The 24,105-nt window shown below is 41.2% G+C and overlaps 1 non-coding gene across 1 annotated transcript; it reads right to left on the bottom strand.

The window, feature by feature from the left end:
• Positions 1-308: 308 nt before the first annotated feature.
• On the bottom strand, positions 309-414 carry LOC121994162. The gene has a single exon (XR_006115618.1). It is a non-coding gene; the product is annotated as a small nucleolar RNA R71 (small nucleolar RNA).
• Between the last annotated feature and the right edge of the window lie 23,691 nt (positions 415-24,105).

The raw sequence follows: 24,105 nt of genomic DNA, 5'->3' as shown, positions 1-24,105 counted from the left end.
GCAACCTCATATTGAAGTAGAAAGTTTCCAACTAGACCTAGAAGTAATTTTCATGATACAAGGTCACAAATTTAGAGGAGAAGTATCGGAAAGTCCTTATCTGCACCTTGAGACATTTCTAAAGCTTTGTGATATGGTGAACTATGAAGGAGTGTCAGCGGATGCAGTTTGATTGATGGCCTTTCCTTTCAGTATCAAGGCTAAAGCAAGTACTTGGCTATATTCTCTCCGTCCTCAAAGTATTACAAGTTGGGAACAATTAGAGAAGCAATTTTTGAATTATTTTTTTCCTCCAAGTAGGACGATTTACATAAGGAATTGCATCACAAGTTCTGCTCAGGCATATGGAGAATCATTATTTGAAGCATGAGACATATTCAAGAGTCTACAAAGATAGTGCCCTCATCATGGTTTGGAAAAATGGCTGACCCTATACATATTCTATAGAGGAATTTCTTTCTCAGATAAGTATTTGTTAGATTCATCAGCTGGAGGTTCTTTTATGAATAAGAGTGTAGATGAAGCATATACACTAATTGATCAAGTAACATTGAACCTCCATGAATGGTTGAACAAAAGTTGGATGGAATCTCCCTAAAAAATTCAAGAAGTGCAAGCCATAAATGCAAGAGAGCCTGTCAAACAAAATGCAGATCAACCACCTAAAATTATTGAAATTCACAAGTCACAGAATGAGGAGTTCAAACATTTGAGGGAAAAGATTAATAGCATAGTTTCAAAATTATTCAAAGAAGACCTTCCTCCTACATAGACAAGATCTAGTGAAAATGGCAATGATATTAAGTTGAGAAGTGGAAAGAATCATGAAGAACTTCTGAGAAATGACTTGTACAGAATTGAGGAGAAGAATAATAGAATATCACAAGAACTCAATTCCATTACTCTAGGAAGTTTCCACAGGCCACAAGTACCTTTTCCTCAACGATTGATCATACCAACACTAGATAAGCAAGTTGGATCTCCTCCTCAAGCTAAAAAGGAGTATGGGAAAATGGAAGTACCTTTCCCGAGACCTTCACTAAAGGTTCCTTTTCCACAAAGGCTAGTGAGGGTAAATGAAAACGAAGACTTTAGCAAATTTTGTGACACTAATATGGTTGAGTGTTGATTTCTGGATGTATATGAAGATGAGGACTTTTCAGATGAGGATTGTGATGATAATGCAGTGGATAACAAGTTTTCAGATTTACCTTCTAGGTTTATAGGGTGTTATGATGAAATTGAATTTTCAGATGATGAGTGTGATGTGGTAGATCAACTTAAAACTGCAAATGAAGTTAGTGATCCTCCTATAGATGATTTTCCCACTAAGGATATTGATGTTGGTTTATTTTTTGATGCTTGTGTTGATGATGATGTTATGAAAGGAAGTGTAGGGTGCTGTGTTGTGGAAGCAACATCTCAAGAATCACCTCCTTTATCTACACAACCTTCTGAGATTATGAGAGTTGCAGGGATTGAACATGTTGTGGACCAATGTGCAGGGACTTGTGCAATGGAAGCAAAGCCCCAAGAATCACCACTTTTAGAGGCACCACCACTTGAGCCAGAGCTAGAGTCAATACAAGATTCAGAAGTCATATCCACATGTTTAAAACTTTCAGGTATCTCTCAGCAATTCAAGGTTAGTATTTCTAGTAATCTTTTGAAAAATTTTATAGAGGTACCTATAATTGATTTTGTTGGATGTGATTCAATTTGTGATACATACTCAATTCATCTTAATAAAGTTCTAGTTCTATCTAATATAGCATGCTTGGGAGAGGTATCTTTTTCTTTTGGGTGTGCAGATTTTCATGGGGCCTATATTTGGAAGCTCAGACTAAACCGTCTTCAACCACCTGAAAGAACTTCAAAGAAGACGAAGATGGAGAGAGTTATACTTTGCTCTATAGCTCCTTTGATGAAAGCTCTATCCATAATTAGAGCCATTAGTAGGAGGGTGTTGAAATATCTTACCCCTCCAAGAGCAAGATTTCATTGAATCTAATGAGGTGGTTAAGCTAACGACCTTAAACAAGCACTTCTTGGGAGGCAACCCAAGTTCTTTCTTATTTTATTTATGTCTTTAGTTATTTCTTGTTTTTATTTCTTTCCTCATAATAAGTATGTATCCTCTACTTAATTTTTGTTGTCAATTTTCTTTTATAGGACTCAAAGATTAGGAGGAGTGCAATTATATGATGGAGAAGTTAATGACATGGGCATTTGGCACACATCATTTGGTAACTTCTCTTACTTTTAATCTCTTCCACATTATTTTTAGTTTTCATTGGGGCAATGAAAAGTTTAAGTCTAGGGGAATGCATTAGATGCATTTGGTTTAGTTTAGTTTTTGCTTATTTCTTTTGCATAATAAATTTTTCCTAGTTGCATCATTCATCACATCATGATTGTTTGTTCCTTAATGCAAAATACACGTTTCATCTAGTTATTTATGTTGTGTGATTTGGTATGCTAGTATGTCTATTGATCTTTATTTTCCTATCCATAGTAGCATGAAGTGAGCATTGTTATTACTAGAAGAATTTGAATGTTGGCCTAGTTTTAGGATCTCTACACATTATGCTTGACTTTGATGGTAGATATTTTTGAAAATAGTCATGATTCATAGAACCGGACTAGTACTCTTGCTTCTATGGTGGCTTCTCAACTACATTTTGATTACTGGATAAACTCAGATCATGTAAGCTCATTTGGAAAAATTAATCCCAAAAAAAAATGATGAAAGTTTGATACTTTACAAACAATAAAAAAAAAGGAAAAAAATAAGGGATAAAAAATAATTATCGTGAGTGGAAACTAGCAATTCACCCCTTTGAGATCGAGTTAGATTACCGGGAAAATGAATGCTATGTTTCTCTTGATACTGAGTATTCCTTTGAGACCTTGTGTAAACGATGCATAACATTTTTGAGGGGAATGAACCTTGCGTGTGGCAGGTAAGTGCCTATCACCGGAAGTATGAGGAACACGGTTAAATGAAAAATTGACTAGGCTTAAAGATTAACACTTGAAAAAGTTAAGCAACTTATTACACTGAGCACAGAGATCGTCTACTTAGGCCACACTCAAATAATTTTTATATCATGCTCATCAATGAAACTATATGATAAGTTTATAGTGATTCATTAGGGATTATTATATGTCATCTACACACATAAATCTATATTACGGGTTTTTCTTTAGGACAATCAAAGGTTCAAGTATAGGGGTGTGATGTGCGTAGATCTTATAATTATTTACACATATTTTGACGCACATTCACTTACTTTATTCACGTATATTCTATGCATGTTCACCTCTCTTAGCATATATTCAGCATAAATACTCTTTTGTTTGGAGATCTACTCTTTATTTGGTTTTGTGTTGACAGGGACAACTTTTGGAGCAAAAACAACAATCGTTGATGCACCAGAACGAGGCAGAGAACACGATCGTGCAACCTCGCACGACCGTGTGGCCAAACAGATGAAGAACATGATGCATGGTCGTGCAAACCTGCATGGTCGTGCCCCTCGCCTCACGACCGCAGCCAAGCAATGCACGACCATGCAATCCTGAACAGTCGTGCCCCAGAAGTAGAACCCAGATCCACACGGTCGTGCAACATGGCCAGAGACAAAAGAGAATATGACCGTGCCATATCTGCACGACCGTGCAGCGCGGCAAGAGGCGAAGGAAGACACAGTCGTGCAGAGCTCGTACGACCGTGCCACTCAACCCGAAGGGAGGAAAGTGTTGGCCGTACGGATCTTGCACGGCCGTGGCACAGGTCGTGCGGTGCCCGTGCCCTAGCTTATAAAAGGGTCAAGAACCCTATTCTTGGAGACATCTTTGGTTCAGGACTTCGTCCCTCTCATTGGGAAAGGGTTCTCCCCTTCAGGGGAAACCCTAGAGCTTCATCCACCGCCGTCCCTTGATGTTCCATCCATCTCCAGAGCAAGGAGGCATCCCCAAGACATCGGAAACCTCGGCAAGCATCTCTTCTTCCCCTTCTTCTCACATCAAGGGTTGCAAGTATGCTTTACTTTATATTTTGGGGTTATTCTTCCCTCACAATGGAGTAGATCTCCTTTTCTATGGATGTAGGGAGTAGTTTTGGATAGGATTTGATGTAGAACTCATGTTTATGCCTTTACTTATTGGATGATTTTACTTGCTTTGTTTCTATTTGATATGCATGAGACTTGCTGGGATTATCTCATCATATTGATCGATTGTGTAGGAATTGCTAATTTCATAAAGAGAGGATCTTAAATCGTACACCCGAGGGGCCCTAGTGATAGGGGTAACCCGTTCACGGACATCTAGGATACTCCCTTAAAAGGAGAGGCAACTTCTCCATAAGGAAGTAAGAGACCAAACTAAACCCTTATCTCTATCCCTAATGATACCGATTAGATTTGCATTCTTATGATCTACCGAGGTACCCTAGTGACAGGGGTTAACCGTAACAAGATTTCACAGGGATCTTCTCCGTTTAGTGCTTAAGGATAGCAACTTTAACTTCCGGCGAATGCATGTCGATTGACAATGAGGAAAGGATAGAACATGATACATCAGGTTCCACCACAACGAAACCGAAATCCTAGAATCCATTTCCCAAAGCTCAATTTCCTCCAAGATCAGTTCTCTCATCCTTTTCTTTCTCTCTTCAATCACTCTCGTTAATTTGCAAGCGCCAAAGCCAACTTTCGACCGTCTAGATAACTTAGTTTGCGACATCTCTAGTACTTAATCAACAGTCTCTGTAGTTCGACAATCTTATATATTACTTACGACGAATCTGTGCACTTGTAGAATTGTAACAGGGTAACTTCATCATGCTTGAGCTTCTTATTTAAAGACTCCTCTCCAACCACTCAGCATGCCCGCTCGACGATTAGATAGTCCTCGGCTTTTTAAGCTTTTGGGTGAGCTGCAGAGCCTCCTGGTTCTTTAGCTCCAGGTCGGCAATGGCTCACTGTTTCCTTGTGGTGGCCAGCTCGAGCTCTTTGTCATAGGTCTTCAACTGTGTCTCGATCTAGCCCAGCCTGATAACCTGATCGGTAGACTTCTACTGCTTGGCCACAAGGAGTTGTTGGGCCTTCTCCAGATCGGCTTGTAGCTGTGCAACCGATGACCCCTGGGAGGAAGAGGCGCCACCAGAAATCTTGAGCTTCTTCAGCTCTTCCTCCACAAAGGCGAGTCGTTGGCACATGGCCACGCTCTCCACCTAGTACTGCAAGGGAACAAAAAAATATTAACGTCGGTCGGAGGAAAATTATGAAGTGATGAAATACGTACCCTAGTGGACATCTGCAAATGACTGTTACCGAGCGATCCTGGCGACATCATCGTCGCTCGAGCCCGCGCTTCCTCCCAAATACTGGCAAGTGGCCCGTGGATCAGGATCTTATGCTCAGGGATAGTCGGACGGGCGCACTGCTCCAGGTAGTCTTCTGACGAGAGGTTGAGGGTCGTGATCACCGATCGCCGGTCGCTCGGGTCCGATGAGGAGGAAATCGTCGGGTCGGAAGGAGCAGCAGTCGACGCTGGGTCGATCCTAGACCGCAGTGGTCTCCGTTGTGTTCGGGATGGAGGCAGAGACGCGATAGGTCGTGCGACGATAGGCTCCTGAGGAAGATCGACCAAGGAGGGTGTCCGATCGGAGGGAGTGGCCTCTACTGTTTCAGGGATGGCCACGGGAGATGATGTACCGCCTCGCTCAGAGGGTCTCACAACCGAGGTGGCAGATTAGGAAGGAGTGGTCGTGCGACATCTCTTGTGCTTGATGAGCGGCTCACCGTCGCCTGAAGATCCCGAGCTGCCGATCTGGGAGGAGGGTTGTGCTCCAGAGGGGAGTGGATCACCCGCCACCTTTGTGTCGGTCGTCCGACTGGTGTCGCCTTCGACCATAATTGGCATCCCCTCGCTCTCCACCAGCGTGCCCTCGTGGGAGCTGACCAGCGTCAAGCTGAGGCTCACCATCTCCTTTGCCGCAACTGCCTCGATTTCAGCAACCTTAAGCTTGGTCAGACCGGTCGCACGTGCTCACATCATGATTTCAACTGCAAAAGAAGAAAAGAAATCAGTTAGATTCTAGGGAGAAGGGTAAGAAAACCCATACCTAAGCAACTCAGGAGCCTCGCACGGATCGGACTTAGCCCGAAGATATACATAACACCCTTCAGCAGTAGCTTATGGATGTCGTATTTCTGACCGGACAGAATGTTCGCTGCATGAAGATAATCTGGTCGGCTCTTGTACTTCTTTAGATCCGGCTGAAGGGGTAGTCCTACCTGCCAGTGCGTCCAAAAGCTCGGTCGTTCAGGAAGTCGCAGAAAGAAAAAATACTCTTTCCAATGCTTATTGGAGAGGTCATCTTATCAAAAAATACTAGCCCGACCCGAGACTGAAAGAGATAGGTCCCCAGCTTGAACTGTTTGGGGTAGTAGAAATACTGAAAGACTTGAGGGGGTCAAAAGGATGTCGTGCAGCCAGAACAAGACAACAACGCCGCACAGTAGATGAAAAGAATTTAGTACTAGTTGGAGGAGAGGAACGCGGAAGTAGTTACAAACTTCAAGGATGGATTGGGAAGCGGAGACCGACCATAAATTGGTCTCTGAACAGACATATTGTGTCGATCGGCGGATCATTGGGTCGGTCGGATGAAGAAGCCAAAATGATTTTATGGTCGGGGGGATTTCGAAAGCGTTTCGGAGGCTCTCGGCATCACCCTCATCAAACATGGTCTACATGGTGGTATATCAAAGACCAGGAGCGGGATCGGACGACCGGGAAGAGCTCACCATTGTTGCAAAACAAAAAACAGGAGGTTCGCCGGAAGTTTAACGGAGCAGTAAGTAGGAAACACAAAACAAACACTAAGAAAACTGCGGGGAATGAAGAGGGTTGCGAGCGATTGGAGAAGGGAAGGAATGGGATGCCGTATGGTTGACTAGAATGATGGAAGCTGGTGAGGAACTTGTTTTTGATGACTATGATGACACTTTAACATGGAGCATTGTAGCAGAGGCTGCTGGAGTAGAAGAAGAGACAAGACATACTAAGCAACAACATATCTCAAACCCTATTTATAGGGGAGCTTCAACTTCAACTTCTAGAGGCAAAGGTAGGGGAGGACGAAGAGGCAGGGCAACAAGCCAAACTACTTGTACTCTACGATCACTAGCGGATAAAGATGAAGAATCTACTGATGAGGGAGAGTTTGATGATGACATGTTAAAAGATTATTATTCGGACATTGATGAAAACGTGAGGATGGTGATGGGGATGAAATAATTGAATTGGAAAGTGATTGATCTGAGTCTATTTTGTTTTGGAAAAATTAAATTGTTTAGCATAAGATTTAGATGTGTTGTTTTATTGACAATATTGAGTTTTTTTTTTTGCTTGAAACTTCATTGTTTTTGGTGTTTATATAGTTTACTATGGTTAATAGTTGATTTTTAGAAGATTAGGGTTTAGAGTTTTAGGGTTTAGGCATATATTTTCTATTTATTATCGCCTCATGGCCAGGTGATCGCTTTTTGTCGCCTAGGCGTTCGGGCGCTAGGCAGTGACTTGTCGCCTTGGCCTCGCCTAGCGCTTTGACAACTCCAATTATCACTAACTAAAATCCTCTTTATTTTATGTAGTGAATACTTTTCTCCTAGCTTTAGCTTCCGAGTCTCTACGGTTGGAGTAGGCCGAGTTGGATAGATAAGAACAACTCCTTTTAGTCGAACGGGAAAATCCACCGGCCGGTCCTTCTGGGAGAGGCGTCTAGCAGCCGGATGGGTGATATCAGTACATCACAAGTTGTGGAAGGGGAGTTGCTTTCCGACCCTCTCCCAGCACTAGGAGAGGTTCCTCTTTCTAAATTCGATGCGCCACCGAGAATTAGACATAAGAGACGCCGCCTCATCCCTACTACACAACCTTCTTCAGGGTAGACGTCTCCAATTATTGCGCCCGACCTACACCAGCCAGGGAGGGCACTCCAGCTCCATCAACAACAACTCTCCTTCCGGTAGCCCAGTTCAAGGGGAAGCAGTCTTCCAACCGAGCGGATCTCCTGTCAATCCTTCCCTTCGACCGCCCTGTTTATAGGGGCTTCATCTAATAGGCCGAGGAGCCGCTACCAGTTCTTGGTTGCCTTGGATGTGCCCTTCGCTCATCGGGTAACTTCACCCTCGGATCCACCCCCGACTTGCGGGCGAATACTACTAAAGGATTAACAGAGGCCTGGGAATTAGCGATGACCCAGTTAGCAGGCACACTGTGACGAGGATGGCAGATGGATTTGTCCAAGACTTAATCATGGTAAGTTTCTGCTAGCCTACCCCTTCTTACCTGAAACATTACTGATAATGATTTTTCTCTAGTTTTGGAGAGTCGCGATGAACATAACCCGAGCCATGGTGGACCTGGCCTGTGAGAACGAGGCATTAAAGAGGCGACTATCAGAATTGGAATCTTTTCTAGCCCCTGTCCAAGTACCACAAGGAGCTCAGACCCAGACTGTCTAACTGAGCAAGCTAGAAAGGCAAATTTAGGAGGCTCAGGAATTGGCGAGCGCTGAGGCAGTGATAACAAGTATTTTGATGTATTATTTCGATTCTTATACTTGACATATTTTACCTTCTCGTATGCTTAATTTCACATTTATATTATATTTTGGAGTAGGGATCTATTTTGGACTTAAATATAAATTTTCTATAATTGTAGAATTAAATCTCATGTTTTTAATGTGGTTTGTAGGAAACCTAAAGAGTCATGATTAAGGTTTGATCGAATTGAATCTATCATGATTAAGATTTGATCGAATTGAATCTGACTTGATTTGATGGTTAAATGGAAGAGATCAAATTGAATCAATATGAACCGTTGATCTAGAATTAGAAAGATCTTATTCCTTCATTCAGATCTAAATCATCCAACTCTCTATCTAAATTTGAAATTATATGGATCGTGAGATCTAAAGAATAAATTAATCTCAATTTAATCTTAAAAGATCTGAATCGCTCATCTTAAGATCAGACGTTCAGATCTCCATCTGACTGCTCAAATTTAATGAGAGAAAAAACCCTATTTTCTCTTTAAAACTTACGCGGATGCACGGTGACAGTCGGCTCGGGCACTATTCTTCTGTTTTCTTCTCCCGACGCCTGCAGCCCCAAATTCCCTTCTCTTCCGCGATTCTCTTCAGTACGGCGACGGCAGCTACTCCGAAGACTCCTGTGAGCGGCGACGACTTCTTTTCAGTGTCCTCTTCCGGCGGAGTGGCTCGGCTCCAGCGTGACGAGGTTCCCCCTCTTTTCTATTCCCACTCGGCGACGGCGGTTTGAATTCGGAGCTAGGGTTTTCACCGGAGTGGTTTGCTCCGGTGATTTCTTTTCCTCTCCCGCCCTACCTCAGGAGATTCCCTTAAGGACGGTGTTTGCAGAAGCAGGGAGTTTCCCGCATTGAGGAAGTCGGCAACACTGTTCTTCTTCTCCGGTGAGTTTGGTTCTGAATCCGATGCTGAGGCTGCTGTGGACCCCTTGCGAATGTGGTTGCAGGAGCAAGAGTCTCCAGCAATTCAGTGGGTGTAGTTTATCCATCTCCGGCAAAGCAGTGAGCACCCTCCCATTTCCAGCCGGCATTCCATTGTTCAACCTCAGTTCTTTATCAATTTCGACGGAAGACAACAAGATTGATGTCTGAATTCTTCCTCTATGGTTGTTAGAATCTTGTTTTTGCTTTCTGTGGTGCTGTAATTTGGTGTTGTTTTCCTATACATCCAAGCTATTAACTTCACGTGGCTTGCATCGTGGGGAGCAGTCTATAAGAGGTCAGTCATTGGTGTTGTTTTCCACCGGAGCTAGTGGTTCTATCTCCGGATTCTTCGTATGACGGTGAGGAGTAGTTAGATTGAAGTTGATCATGGAAAAAGGAGTTTGGTTAATTTAGTTTCTTTTCTTATTAGATTAAAAGCATGTTAACTTATAACTCAGTCGAACAGCACGAGAGTTTGAAATATAGCCATGAGAGCATGCTCGCTTTTAACTCGGTTAAACAACACGAGAGTCTAGAATATAGGCGCGAGAGCATATTTGTTTATAACTCGATCGAGCAGCATGAGAGTCAAGGACAAAGACATGAGAGCATGCTCGCTTATAATTCGACTGAGCGGTACGAGAGTCTGGAATATAGGCGTGAGGGCATGTTCGCTTATAACTTGGTCGAATGACACGAGAGTCCGCGACATAGGTGTAATAGCATGCTCGTTTATAACTCGGTCGAACGACACAAGAGTTTGGAATATAGGTGTCAGAGCATGCTCGCTTATAATTTAGCTGAATGGCTCGAGAGTTTGGAATATAGGCGTGAGAGCATGCTCGCTTATAACTCGGTTGAATAACACGAGAGTCTGGAATATAGGCGTGAGAGTATGTTCGTTTATAACTCGGTTGAACGGTATGAGAGCCTGGGATATAGGTGCGAAAGTATGCTCGCTTATAACTCAGTCGAACGACACGAGAGTCTGGAATATAGGCGCGAGAGCATGCTCGCTTATAGCTTGGTTGAATAACACGAGTCTAGAATATATTCATGAGAGTATACTCGTTTATAACTCGGCTGAATGGTACGAGAGTCTGAGACATAGGTGCAAGAACATGCTCGCTTATAACTCGGTCGAATGGCACGAGAGTTTGGAACATAGGTACAAGAGTATGCTTGCTAATAACTTCGTCGAACGACATGAGAGTCTAGAATATAAGCATGAGAGCATGCTCATTTATAACTTGGTCGAATGACACGAGAGTCTGGAATATAGGCGCGAGAGCATGCTCGCTTATAACTCGGCCGAACAGCATGAAAATATGGAATAAAGGCATGAGAACATACTCGCTTATAACTTGGCTGAATGATATGAAAGTTTGGGGCATAAGGCTTTCAAGATAAATTTGCATGTATTTTCATTAAGTGTAAATATTCAACATGATGTACTAATTTATTACAGGTGTACTCTTAAGCCCTTTAGGGCTGCAAATGATTTGTGCTTCAAGACCACTCCAAATTCTTTCCCTCTGCATCTTGGAGGTAATAGGAGCCAAAAGCGAACTTTCACACCACTCTATACGGTCTGCCCCACTGTAGCTCTAGCTTACTAACATCACTGATCAGCTTGATCCGCTTCCAGACCAAGTCCTCCACTTGAAAAAAACCTTGGAATAACTTTCTATTATAATTTTGTTTCATTCTTTGACGGTACACCGTCAGTCAAGCAACTGCCTTATTTTTGACTTCTTCTATCAGATCGAGCTCCATGAGGCATCGCCCGAAATTGTCTTCGTTATATAATCATCTACGATTGGCCTCCATGCCCATTTCAACTGGGACAACTACTTCTCCTCTATAAATAAGGTTAAAAGGGGTTATATCTGTGACTTCTCATGGAGTAGTGCGGTAAGCCCATAACATACTAGACAATTCTCTCAATTTCCTCCAACATTATGAAGCTTAGTTTTGAGTCCTCTAATGATTTTCCTATTAGTGACTTTCACCTGACCGTTGCTTTAATGATACGACACAGATGTAAAAGCTTGTATAATTATTGGGGCAATTTCCCTAGGTCAAATTTGACCAGTTTGACTAAGCTTGAGTTGAGTAGAGCTTGAGTCGAGATTTAAGTTTTGATGTTTGACAATATATGGAGATTGCTAGGGCAATCTTCCGTTTGACAATGTATGGAGATTGCTGGAGCAATCGTCCGATTGTGGAGATGGTCAAGGGGTTGACCAAGTTGATGAAAAGACAAGTCAAGTGGGTCAGTGTTCACCGGAGACTTGACCGGGTAAATCCTAACTGGAGATTAGGCATATGGGAAAGTCCTAACCGGAGGTTAGGCAAGAGAGAAGTCAAGTAGGTCAAGGTTGACAGGAGACTTGACTGAAAAAGTCCTAATTGGAGATTAGGCAAAGGTAAGTCCAACAAAAAGGTTGGCAAGGGTGAAAATCCAAGTAGGTCAGTGTTGACCAGACTTGGTGGTGAAAGTCCTAATAAGTGAGATCAGGCAATTGGAAAGTCCTAGTATAGCTAGGCAAAGGTAAAGTCCTGGTGAGGAGCCAGGCAATTGGAAAGTCCAAGTGTGATCTTGGCAAAAGGAAAGTCCTAGTGAGGAGTTAGGCAATTGGAAAGTCCAAGTGTGATCTTGGCAAAAGGAAAGTCCTAGTGAGGAGTTAGGCAATTGGAAAGTCCAAGTGTGATCTTGGCAAAGGTTGTAAGTCCAAGCATGTGGTCTTGGCAAGGTAAGTCCTAGTGTGACTTGGCGAGGAGAACCCAACAACTAGGATGAGGCCGATGGAAGCTCCAGAAGGCAAGGCGTGAAGGATGGGGAGATATCCGAGGGACGCAAGGCTGATGGAGGAGGCTAGAAGGCTAGTTCGAGGTTGGTCGGGAGTAGCCAAATGCTAGGCGTGCAAACCTAATAGGTCACGAATGACCGGGAGTTAGGTTTGAGAAGCTAGACTTGAGTTTGAGTCAAGTCTAGGGTGTGTTTAATCGATTGGGCGATCGATTGAACAGGCTCCAATCGATCAGTCGATCGATTGGAGTGTGCACGATTGTTTGAATGATCCAATCGATCAGCCGATCGATTGGGGTCAGGAAATCGCAAGCACAGAAGCTCTCCCAATCGAAATGGCGATCGATTGGGAGCTGTCAATCGATCGGTCGATCGATTGGGCAGGGGTGTTCTTGCGCGATCGCGAGAAGCACAGAATGCTTCTGGATCGATCCACCGATCGATCCAGATGTTCCAAATCGATCGGTCGATCGATTAGGATTCGATCATTGCGCAGGATTCAAGTGATGGATGGCTAGGATTGTCCGGATATGACGTGGCGATCGATTGGGGATGAATTCAATCGATTGGAGCTACTATATAAAGCCCAGGCGGAGCTTTTTCTCAGCAGATCTCTTGCGATCTTTTGCGCAGGTCTTCAGTGATTCACAGCGAGATCTACTCACACTAGTTCTTGAAGGCACTTGGGGAGTTTCTCCAAGGTTCAAGAGGCGACGACAAGCACAAGTAAGCAAGAAGAAGGGTGTATTACATTGTATTTTTGTTTCTTCTTCTTGTGTTCGTGTTTGTGTTTGTGTTTGTATGTGAGTACTGTACGAGGCTTCTCTGCCTCCGGCTACGACCGAGAAGGAGGTTTTCATTAGTGGAGTGAGCGTATCGTGTGGATCCTTGGATTAGTCACCTCTTCTTGAGGTGGATACCAAGTAAATCCTTAGTGTTAGCATTGTGTGTGTCTTGTGTTTATTTCCGCTACATATTATCAAGACGAAGCAACCGACAAGCGTGACGAAACGCAATTCCCCCCCCCCCCCCCCCTCTAGCGGACATCAAGGTCCCAACAATTGGTATCAGAGCGAGGTCGCTCTTCTACGGACTAACCGCCAAGAGAGCAAGAAGCTAGAGGAAGAAGATGGACTTGGGAGGTCCACTTGGATGGGACATCCGGATTCCTCCTCCATACGACAAGGAAAACTTCACCTTTTGGAGGAATCGGCTGGAGACGTGGTTCCAAATGGATTGGAACCAATGGGTTATTTTGAGTAACCCATTTGAAGCTCCTACGGACAAGAAGGGTAAACACCTCCGACCTCAACATTGGACCAAGGAACAAAAGGAGCTAGCGGAGGCGGATAAGGAGGTAACGAGAATTTTGCATAATTTACTACCTTCTAATGTTTTGTTGAGTGTAGGTGAAACCACAAATGCAAGTGATCTTTGGAAAAAGATCATTGCCTATCATGAAGACCCTACACAATTCCAAGGAGTGGAAGAGCTTAAGGAGAAGGGCTCATTGGTCCAAGAAGAGAAGGACCAATCCGATGTTAACACAAGATCAACATTCGAGGAGGAAAAGGAAGAGGAGGAAGAGAAAGAGAAGGAAGAGGAGAGATCTTCCACATCCTCAAGAGATGAAGAAGTGGAAGAGTCCACATCCTCAAGTCAAGAGGAAGAAATAGAAGATGATGTCATCTCTACATTGTAAGAAAAATCAAATGGAGGATCAAGCATCAACCCTACAAGCAAAGGTATAAAGATTTTAATTATCAAAGATAAAAAAATCATATCATTTGCTTTGAGTGTAGGGAACATGAGCACTATAAAAGTAAGTGCCCCAAATTGGCTAAGAAGAAGAGCCAAACAACACTAAAGGCTAAGGAGAAGCCTAAAGTGGTTGATCCCATGGAACACAAGAGCAAGGAGCATATTGTGTGCTTCTCATGCAATCAAAGAGAGCATTATAGAAGTCAATATCCTAAAAAGAAGAAGCCAACTAAAGTCAAAGGAGGAAGCACAAGTCTAGGGGGAGCTTCCAAAGTAAAAACTAAGATATCATTTAATGAACATATTCCTTTGACACATGATAAGAAGCATATTAGAAATAATTCTTATCATTTTAATGCAAATTATCATGAAAATAAAAAACATGATAGCTTTAAGGGAAAATGCATACCTCCTCATGCTAGATCTACCGTACCTAAGGTTAGGAAGGTAGATAACTACTTAGGCAACAATTCTAAGGATTTTAGATATAAGCCTAAGGCTAGCAATGCTCATAGGAGTCAAGAAAAATCCAAATCTATAGATTTAATGACGGAGAATCAAGTCTTGAGATCAAGACTTGATAACTTAGAAAGAACCCTAGCAAAAATGGAAAATATGCTTAAGGGTCAAAATGAGCTTAATCTAGGGAGAACTAGGCAAGAGTCATCCAATGGCTATAGAGGTTTGGGATACAAACCTAAAGCCAAGAAGGATGTGACTTCCTTTCATAGGGTTCCATATAGTTATGGGACCAACCTTAGGATTAGAGGTCAAGTCAAGGATACTAGGGAAGGAATCCCTAAAGGTCCTTTTGGCAAGTCCAATGTGACTAAGACTTCTAAGAAGTCTAACAAAGTCACAAAGAAGCTCACAAAGGAGACCATCCCTAGAGTTGACCTAGTAAAGGTGACTAAGACTCCAAAGAGGCCAAACAAAGTCACAAATAAGGTTACAAGGGGAGTTAGCCCTAGGAGTGACCTAGTAGAAGTGACCAAGGCTTCTAAGAAGCCTAGAAAGGTCCTTAGGAAGGTATCTAGGGAAGTTATCCCTAGTGAGTACCTATAGCATCCAATGAGCACCAATAGGTTTTGGGTTCCTAGGAGCATATTCTCTACACCCTAGATGGGTTTAGAGAGTGTCAACTCCAATTGGAAGGATAGTTAACCCAACCTTGGAAAGTTGACACTTGAGAACATTTTCAAGGTTATTGTTAACCTTCGAAAATGAAAAGGATTATAGGGTTACTCTTTGAAAGAGTGATATATGTGCCAAAATTTGAAGAGTTGAACTCAATCTAAATTGGCATACTTAAGAAAAGTATAAGAAAAATCAAGTTAGAATTTTGATACTTTCTTAAAGAGTTAAGAGAAAACTCATGCTTTAATCAAATGTGATTAAAGCCTTGAAGAGCAAAAATGTGTCAAAATTGAGGAGTTAAATCTAATTTAAATTGACACATTTAGAAAAGATAAGAAATGCCAAGTTGGGGTTTTGACATTTTCTTAGAAGGCTAAAGGCGAATCTAAGCCTTAATTTGATTTCATTTACTCTTTGAAAGAGTAAAATGTGTCATACTTTGAGGAATTTGTTTAATTTAAAATGGCACAAATTTAGAAAGGGAAAAAGAAATGTCAAAATTGGATTTGGCACACTCTTGATGAAATTGGGCAATCAAGGATTTAATTTTAAGGTTTAGCTAAGAATTAAGGATACTTAGATGGATTATCTAGGTATATTTTGTCTATGCTAAAATGTCATGATTGTTTGCCCATTATATGTCATGACATCATATTTATTTTTGCATTCATGATTATTATGAAAAATACAAAAATACCATGTCATGGCATACATATATCATGTAGTTATAGCCTGTTTTTCTTTTGAAAAATACTTATTTTGATGTATGTCATTAATCATCATGCATTATGTTAATTTTCTTGTAATTAAGGATGAAAGACATTTATTAAGAATGGTAAATATTCCAACAAGTGGGATTATACCAAATGACATCCTAGGTGGATGATCATAAGTCTCTTAATGCCTAGATAGATATGCATGATCCCTTAGTTTAGGGAAAAACCAAATATACATCTCACAAGAATTATAAGGTGACTTGAATGTGTTTTAATACACATTAGATATAAGTGAGATGTTAGGATGGTGAACAAAACTCAAGATGTTGATGTAGTGTATCTTGTTGAGTTTTAGGTTCATCAAAACACATAGTTATATGTCTTCCAATCATTGGGAAAGCTAATGTACAAGTCATGTGCATTGAGCCCAAAGAACATGGTTGGATATTGGTTTTGAAAATGATATTAAAATGCTTTTGGAAAATCTTAGTGAAGACTATCTTTTGATAGTGATCATCATTGAATAGTTAGACATAAATTTGAAGAAAACACTAAAGTTTTTGTAAGTTTTCAAATTTGTGTCAATCTTTGAAAATAAGAAGTATTTTCATAGAAAACTATTTTTCCTTGATAAAGAATACCCTAAATAATGTCTACATAAATTTTCATGATTTTTATAATTTTGTAAAATTTTGGGGGAGTTTCTGAATTTTGCTAGAATTGAATTTTAGGAAATCAGAAACCCAATTGATCAGCCAATCGATTGGGATGGGTTCAATCGATCAGCCGATCAATTGGGAAGTCATTTCGCGCGAACAGAAGGGTATTGAATCGATCAGCCGATCGATTGACCCAGGCTGGATCGATCAGTGGATCGATTCAGAGGGTGTTTCTGCGAGCAGTAGCTTGCGGAATCGATCAATGGATCAATTAAAGTAATTTCAATCGATTGAGTTCCAACATCAATCGATTGGGAAGTCTGATTTTGGCCTGAAAAGTCTGATTTCAACACTTCAAGTCACTTCAAGTCCCAATAACCATTCCAAACTCCTTGGAATACATTTGTAGACATTTAGGGGGAGTTTTCATGATGAAAACAAGTATGGATTGGTTAAAAGAAACCAAAGTGAAGTTTAGGATAAGGTTTAGTTTCTATTCTGAATTTTGGAACCTTAAAACTTTAAGTTTTGGTTTTCAAGGGACATTAACCATTCTTAACCCTTTGGCATACACTTGTATCCATTTAGGGGGAGTTTTCATGATGAAAATAAGCATGGTTTGGTTAATGTCGACTTAGGTGAAGTTTAGGTTGAGGTTAGTTTCATTATTGAATTTTGAACCTCAAAACTTCGAGTTTTGATTTTCCTAATTATTTAGGAACTCCAAGTCATTGTTGGTACAATGATAGAGGTTTGACCATGTTTTTAGGGGGAGTTACTCTTTGAAAACATAAAAATATTTTCAAAGACCTTGGAAGGTGGGTTAAACATTCGTGATGAATTAATACTCAGGGTCGAGTATTGGAGAGCAATGGAAGGTTGGTTATCTTCATTACTAGGATGTTAAATGCTCTTGGATGAGCATTTTGGAGTAGATGTTTGCTCAAAGGGGAGCATTGGGTTCAATGAGGGGGATCAAACTTTCATTGGTATAGTGACAAATGCTCTTGAATGAGCATTGAGAAGAAGATTATTGCTCAAGGGGGAGCATTGGATACAATGAATAGGATTTTCATTGGTCAAATGGTGAATGCTCTAGATTGAGCATTGTGAAGTGAAGTAGAGCTCAAGGGGGAGCTTTGGAGACAATGAAGAGTATAAGATCTTCATTGTGGGGTTGTTAACAACACATGAGGTTGTAAACAACGGAGAGTTAACTCTTGTGGAGAAGAGTTTGTTTTCTGATTTGATGTGTGACAAAGGGGGAGAATGGAAGGTTAAGTTAGGCCTTCATCCTAAGCAGAGGGAGTTTGCCCTCTAAGAAAGGGAGAGAATGAAGGAAACCTTCATTCATGCTTTGTCATGAGAGGATTAAGGCTATGAGATTTTGCCTTCGTATAAAGAAGGGGTTAAGGCTATGGGATTTAGCCTTGTGATAAAGAAGAAGTTAAGGCTATGGGATTTAGCCTTGGTATAAAGAAGAGGCTATGGGATTTAGCCTTGTGATAAAGAAAAAGTTAAGGCTATGGGATTTAGCCTTGGTATAAAGAAGAGGCTATGGGATTTAGCCTAACTCAGAGGAATTGTCAAACATCAAAAAGGGGGAGATTGTTGGGGCAATTTCCCTAGGTCAAGTTTGACCAGTTTGACTAAGCTTGAGTTGAGTCAAACTTGAGTCGAGATTTAAGTTTTGATGTTTGACAATATATGGAGATTGCTAGGGCAATCGTCCGTTTGACAATGTATGGAGATTGCTGGAGTAATCGTCCGATTGTGGAGATGGTCAAGGGATTGACCAGGTTGATGAAAAGACAAGTCAAGTGGGTCAGTGTTGACTGGAGACTTGACCGGGTAAGTCCTAACTGGAGATTAGGCATCTGGGAAAGTCCTAACTGGAGGTTAGGCAAGAGAGAAGTCAAGTAGGTCAAGGTTGACAGGAGACTTGACTGGGAAAGTCCTAATTGGAGATTAGGCAAAGGTAAGTCCAACAGGAAGGTTGGCAAGGGTGAAAATCCAAGTAGGTCAGTGTTGACCAGACTTGGCGGTGAAAGTCCTGATAATTGAGATCAGGCAATTGGAAAGTCCTAGTATAGCTAGGCAAAGGGAAGTCCTGGTGAGGAGTCAAGCAATTGGAGAGTCCAAGTGTGATCTTGGCAAAAGGAAAGTCCTGGTGAGCAGTCAGGCAATTGGAAAGTCCAAGTGTGATCTTGGCAAAGGTTGTAAGTCCAAGCATGTGGTCTTGGCAAGGTAAGTCCTAGTGTGACTTGGCGAGGAGAACCCGACAACTAGGATGAGGCCGATGGAAGCTCTAGAAGGCAAGGCATGAAGGATGGGGAGATATCCGAGGGACGCAAGGATGATGGAGGAGGCTAGAAATCTAGTTCGAGGTTGGTCGGGAGTAGCCAAATGCTAGGCGTGCAAACCTAATAGGTCACGGTTGACCGGGAGTTAGGTTTGGGAAGCTAGACTTGAGTTTAAGTCAAGTCCAGGGTGTTCAATCGATCGGGCGATCGATTGAACAGGCTCCAATCGATCAGTCGATCGATTGGAGTGTGCGTGATTGTTGGAATGACCCAATCGATCAACCGATAGATTGGGGTCAGGAAATCGCGAGCACAGAAGCTCTCCCAATATATCGAGTGATCGATTGGGAGCTGCCAATAGATCGAGCGATCGATTGGGAGCTGCCAATTGATCGGTCGATCGATTGGGCAGGGGTGTTCTCGCGTGATCGCGAGAAGCACAAAATGCTTCTGGATCGATCCACCGATCGATCCAGATGTTCCCAATCGATCGATCGATCGATTAGGATTCGACCGTTGTGTAGGATGCAGGTGATGGATGGCTAGGATTGTCTGGATGTGACGTGGCGATCGATTGAGGATGAATTCAATCGATTGGAGCTACTGTATAAAGCCCAGGCGGATCTTTTTCTCAGCAGATCTCTTGCGATCTTTTGCGCCGGTCTTCAGCGATTCACAGCGAGCTTCTCCGATCTACTCATGCCAGTTCTTGAAGACACTTTGAGAGTTTCTCCAAGGTTCAAGAGGCGACAATAAGCACAAGTAAGCAAGAAGAAGGGTGTATTACATTGTATTTTTGTTTCTTCTTCTTGTGTTCGTGTTTATGCTTGTGTGCGAGTACTATATGAGGCTTCTCCGCCTCCGGCTGTGATCGAGAAGGAGGTTTTCATTAGTGGAGTGAGCGTGTCGTGTGGATCCTTGGATTAGTCACCTCTTATTGAGGTGGATACCAAGTAAATCCTTAGTGTTAGCATTGTGTGTGTCTTGTGTTTATTTCCGCTGCATATTATCAAGACGAAGCAACCGACAAGCGCGACGAAACGTTATTCACCCATCCTCTAACGTTATATAATCATCTACAATCGGACTTCATGCCCATTTCAACTGGGACAACTACTTCTCCTCTATAAATAAGGTTAAAAGGGGTTATATCTGTGACTTCTCGTGGAGTAGTGCGGTAAGCCCATAACATACTAGACAATTCTCTCAATTTCCTCCAACATGATGAAGCTTAGTTTTGAGTCCTCTAATGATTTTCCTATTAGTGACTTTCACCTGACCGTTGCTTTAATGATACGACACAGATGTAAAAGCTTGTATAATGTCATAACTTGAGCACCATTCTTGGATCTTTCGACCTTGGAACTGTCTTCCGTTATTTGAGATGATCTTGTATTGAATCCTAAATCGGTATAATATGTTCTATCATAGAAACTTAATGATCATTTGCTCGGTTATCTTTACTATTGACTCAGCTTCTATGACCACTAAAAGAAATCTTTTCTGAGCAGACGCCATCAGGAATGACCCCACAATATCCATGCCCCACTAGTTGAACGGACATGAAACAATTGAGGTCTTTAAAAGTTAGATGGGGTGGTGTGGGATGTTCTGCTGCTTCTGATATGATAGACAAGTGACTACAAGCCGAGTCGGGTCAGCTTATAGAGTAGGTTAAAAGTATTCGGCCAACAAGATCTTTCGAGTGAGCGATTGAGAGCCCGAGTGGATTTCACACGAACCCTGATGTACTTCTTGTAAAATGTACGGTACATCATCCGACTCGACGCACTTGCGTAAGGGGCAAGAGAAAACCCTCTTATATAGATGGTCCCCGATTAAAGTGAACCGACCAACCTTTTTCTTGATCATATGTGCCTACTCCTGGCTGGCTAGTAAGATTCATTGCTCAAGAAATGAAATTAACGGTATTCTCCAATCAGTTTATAATTCTAGCTTGGTCTATCTTTTGATATGAGCTATCAATAGTGTCTGCTCGCTTATCCAAATTCTATGGGATTAGGGAGCCGACCAATTTGGCTAACTCATCGGCCTTTTGATTTTCCGATTAGGGAATCTTTTGTAAGAATACTTCTTGAAATCCTGCTTTCAACTTTTCGAATGCCTCTACATATAGCTTGAGTCATTCATTATTAATTTCAAAATTACACGATAATTGTGTTGGTTAGTCCTAGGAAAACGTATCGATTCCACTGTACAAAAATATTTTGTACAAGTATCGAACATTTCCTTAAATAACCTATTGTGTTCTTTAGAAGTTAAATTAGGAATCACAGACGGAACTTAACATCATTGATTCCAAATTTAACTTATTTGTTCTTAATGGTTTAGATTTGAATCGCAAGCGGAACTTAATACTATTGATTCAAATCAACCTATGTTATTAATTCCATTAAATATTAATTTCCAAAATTAGCTTCCAGGACTGCATGGCGAGGCACATGACCTTCTTGGATATGGGAGCAACCACCACCGTCTAGTCAAAGCATTTTAAGGAAAGCTAATATTTAATTTCCTTAAATAACTCTAGGTTAACAAAAAAGAACAATCGAATCACAAATTCAAAAAAGAAGAAAACACAAACTCGGAAAATAAATTCGAAAAACTAGATCTAATTGCCTCTTGTATTTAGAATTCTTACAAAGAAAATAACTAGTATGATGCGGAAGAAAATTACTAGTTATACCTTCTCTTTGTAAGCTAATGACCTCGAGATCTTCTGCCGTATTCCTTGCCTCGCCTTGGACGTCGTGTGGGCGATGATCCTCCAAGATGAACACCACCCAAAAGCTTCCTCCTCTTCTTCTAAAATCCGGCCACCACCACCACCAAGGAGAAGAGAGCAAAAGGGAAAAGAGAAGGGAGAGAGGGGCCGGCCACTTGAGATCTCCAAGCAAAGGAATAAGAGTTGTGTCTCATGAAGCCCCCTCACCCCTTCTTTTATATTACTTGCCCAAGGCAAATAAGGAAAAACATTTTATAAAAAATAAAATCATCCAAGAGTTTTTCCTTTTCCCTTTTAATTTTTCCTTTTCTTTCCTCTTGAATCACCAATTTTGATTTTGTGATGATTTTTTATTTTATTTATGGTCGGCCCCTTGCTTGGGCACCAAGCAAGGTGGCCGGCCACCTCATTAAGAGAAAAGGAAATATTTTTTTTTTTAATTTTACAAGAAGAAATCCTTTTGTAAAATTTACAAGCTCTCTTTCCTAAAGTAGGAGTTAAAAAAGGAAAGTTCTAAAAATTAAAATCATGTTTTAAAATTTAAAACTTCTCTTATAAAATTTCATTTTTTAACATGATAATAGAAAATTTTAATTTTAAAACTTATCTTCCTTTTTTTTCTTAAACCATGAGGATGGTTAAAAAAGGAAAGTTTTAAAACTTTTAAAACTCTCTATTAAAACATGTGACCTAATTCAAATAAGGAAAGTTTTAAAAATTAAAATCTCTCTTTTAAAACTTATAGTTTTCTACAAAGAGAAGATTTTAAAAATTTAAAACAACCCTCCCTTTTTGATTTATTGTGGCCGGCCCTTTCATGCTTGGTCACCTAGCAAAGGGTCGGCCCCTATAGAAGAGGATGTGGCCGACCCTTGCTTGGTCACCAAGCATTGGACCGGTCCACTTCTTGGACACCAAGAAGAGCCTTACATTTAGATGGACTTGAGGCTATAATGAGGCTACGACAGGGACCTAGAGGAGAAATGAGTTTTGGCCTTCCGATGAGCTTGAGTATCCCGTGTTCGCCCCGAACACACAACTCAAGTTTATCGATAATAACTCATTCCAATAACTCATTCCACTAGAGAGTTATTATCGCACTGCCGCACCAATCCCAAATTACATTATGGGCTCCTTCTTATTATGAGTGTGTTAGTCTCCCTGTGTTTAAGATTACGAATGTCCACTAATTAAGTAAGTTACTGACAACTCACTTAATTAATATCTAGCTCCAAGAGTATTACCACTCAACTTCATTGTCATGTCGGAATAAGTCCACCTGCAGGTTTAACATGGCAATCCTTATGTGCTCCTCTTGGGGACATTCTCAACCTAGATAACTAGGACACAAATTCCTTCTATAATCAACAATACACACTATAAGTAATATCATTTCCCAACTTATCGGGCATATTGATTTATCGAGCTAAACCTCACCCTTTGATAAGTCAAAGAAATAAACATTAAATATATGTGCTTGTTATTATATTAGGATTAAGAGCACACACTTTCATAATAACTAAGGTCTAGTTCTTTTACTAAGTCAGTACAAAAAGAACTTACCTAAATGGTCCTACTCAATACACTTAAAGTGTATCAGTGTAATTTATTAGTCAAGATAAACTAATACTTAATTACACTACGACTATTCTGATGGTTTGTTCCTTTCCATCTTAGTCGTGAGCAACTGTTTATAATTTATAGAGAACCGACAACATGATCTTCTGAGTGTGACACCACACTCCATGTTATCTACTATATAAATTAATTGAACAATTACATTTAATAAATAAATGCATATATTAACCAATGTGATTCTTTTATTTCAAAAATAAATGTTTACAAAAGCTAGACTTTTAGTATACACTCCAATAATCTCCCACTTATACTAAAAGACTAAGCTGCCATATCTATTGCCATACATCTGATTCCCATCCCCTCCACATGTCGATCAAAAGCTTTCGCCGGAAGGGCCTTAGTGAAAGGATCTGCCAGGTTATCTGCTGATGCAATCTTGGCAACGACAACTTATCCCCGCTTGACGATGTCTCATATCAGGTGGTACTTGTGCTCTATATGTTTACTTATCTTATGGGCTCATGGTTCCTTCGAGTTTGCAACTGCACCGCTATTATCACAATAAATTGTGATGATCTTGGGCAAACCAGGAATCACATCTAAGTCCATTAGAAAGTTCCTGAGCCACACAGCTTCTTTGGCTGCCTCAGAAGCTGCCACATACTCAGCTTCCATTTCTGCTTAACACTCCTTCATGCAATGACTGCACCTCCTAGAGTAAACACATAGCCTGACGTAGACTTACTGTTGTCCCTATCTGATTGGAAGTCTGAATCTGTGTAACCCATAGGGAGCAAATCATCTACCTGGTAAACTAGCATATAGTCTCTAGTCCTTCTCAGGT

This window comes from Zingiber officinale, chromosome 1B, assembly GCF_018446385.1.
Source record: "Zingiber officinale cultivar Zhangliang chromosome 1B, Zo_v1.1, whole genome shotgun sequence".
Lineage (NCBI taxonomy): Eukaryota > Viridiplantae > Streptophyta > Magnoliopsida > Zingiberales > Zingiberaceae > Zingiber > Zingiber officinale.
This window is presented reverse-complemented; position numbering and strand designations above follow the sequence as displayed.